Here is a 2,125-nt window from a genome sequence, read left to right as displayed (position 1 = left end):
TCTTGTTGCAGAGAAGAAAGGTAAAACATGTGCAGCATTATGGGAGCCCATACTGGGTGGGCAGTAGATGGTTAATGCTCTCTGTTGATAGTTTGGGGAAGGGGAACAAGGTCTGTATAGGAAAATGCTGGCATAGGTTTAGGGGGAACTGATTGGTGGGACCTAAGGAAGTGGAATGGCATTTGGAGATGGAAGGGGGCTTAGTCTTTACCTCTTTCCTGACCGGTACGGACCAGTTAAAGCCCAACTTTGTTGATACTCTGGTAAGTGGAAGGCTTTTACTTCTAGAATGGAGGAATGCTGACTCCATCTTAGTTGACGAGTTGGGTCATGGCTTTGTGGTTTCCACTGGGTTCTATATGAACCAGGGAACTAAAACAGACTTATCTACCCTAAAATGGTGAGGTACGTCAGGGTATCAGTTGAGTACCGCATGCACTGGACTACCCATGAACTCTCCAAGCATAGCCAAACCTCAGGGGTTATGACTTATGTTTCCAATGTCATAGTCAGTAAGTGGCATTTTCTGAATGTATAGAATAACTTTTTTGGAATAGTGTTGCAGACCAAGCATGTTAAGGGAATGGACCTAAGTAGCCTTTAGCTGACTAGGTCGGTCTGATAAAGTTTGTGGGCCTGTTAGGAGTACACACCAGCAACTTTTTTGACAGATTGCTCATGTATACTGCAGGCATAGGACAAAAAAATATTGGGAATATAACGTAAATAAGTGTCTGTTAGGTCTATTATTCTCCATTGTGTCCTCTATGTCTTATTTTAGGAATGGCTCAATGGTTTCAAGTCAACAACTCCCATTACAGTTATTTACCATACATGAACCCAGATGGTGGTCACCCAGACAGCAATACAGCCCGTTGCTAGGCAACCAAGGCAAGAATTCCTAACAGCTCACCCAAGGGGCTAACCGTGAGAATGAAAATGTACCGCTACTTCTCCTATGTGTCTCTACAGTCACCGGAGTGGTACTAGGCTTTTATAGTTTCTCTCCGACTCCACTCCAACCTTGTTTCGCACTTGTGATTTCTATAGAAAGAACAGTCAGATGGGATCTGGTCGTATCATTAGCTCCGTGCTGATGGGTTCTAGCTAAGGGCAAACTTATATCACGTGGGCTAAACAAACAGGATTCTCCATTCAGTGTGATAGAAAGTCACCTAGGTGTCAAGTGGCTCCTGATTCATTCCTATGATATGGACTGCTGGGTGTATTGTATTCTGTGCATTATCCTATAGATGTATAGTAGTAATACATCCTGTGTATACCTGACAAAAGCCATTGTATAGGGATACAATGCAAACAAAAGAAAAGAATATAGCTTTCCTATTCAGTAAAAAGTAAGTATTCTAACGCATTTCACCCTCAGAGTCAAAAACAACAATGATGACTGGGGGTCAATGACTCCATTTGCTATCTTGTTTTTTACTGTTGTTTCTATAGAGTCAGATGGAATCTCACACTCCATAGAATGTACTAATAGGGTAATTGGATTTGTATGATAGACCCCAATGTGTGAGGGGAATTAGGTGCCCCCCCCCACCCGTTATGCTCTAGATATGTCTATAGTTCTGGATATAGATGTGGCCAGCAGCTCACTATTATTTCATAGCTTTGATGACAGCTTATTCGTTGCATTATTGCTTTCCCCCATAGTAAGCCGTAATTATGACTTGTCCCCTGAAATGCCACTTTCCGACTTCTTCTCAGCTTTGGAATATTTTAATTTATTTATAGGGAGATGAATTTTGTGTTGCCAGGGAGAAGTTAATTGTTCATCTCGCCGACGTTCCTGTTCCTATTCAATTCCTGCATGAAAACATTCACAGGCGAGAGCGCTTTCCAGCTCCAGTCACATAAACCGAGCTCGTGTCAGCATCGTGATGGGGGTGGGTTACATGGCTGTCTCCGTACTCTCAGCAAGGAAATGATACCCTGCATTAGTGTCACCACAACTGGGTGGTATGGCAGTTCATCCGACATAAATCAGATTAGTTCCAAAATTTCCTAAAATTCAGCAACTTGTCAAATCAGAAACTTTTGACATTCATTTCAGGTGCAAATCTAAAATTAGCAACTACTACTATCATTATTATTCTTACCACTACAA

Source organism: Dendropsophus ebraccatus, chromosome 7 (genome assembly GCF_027789765.1).
Source record: "Dendropsophus ebraccatus isolate aDenEbr1 chromosome 7, aDenEbr1.pat, whole genome shotgun sequence".
Lineage (NCBI taxonomy): Eukaryota > Metazoa > Chordata > Amphibia > Anura > Hylidae > Dendropsophus > Dendropsophus ebraccatus.
The sequence above is the reverse complement of the archived record's forward strand: the minus strand, read 5'-3'. Positions refer to the sequence as shown.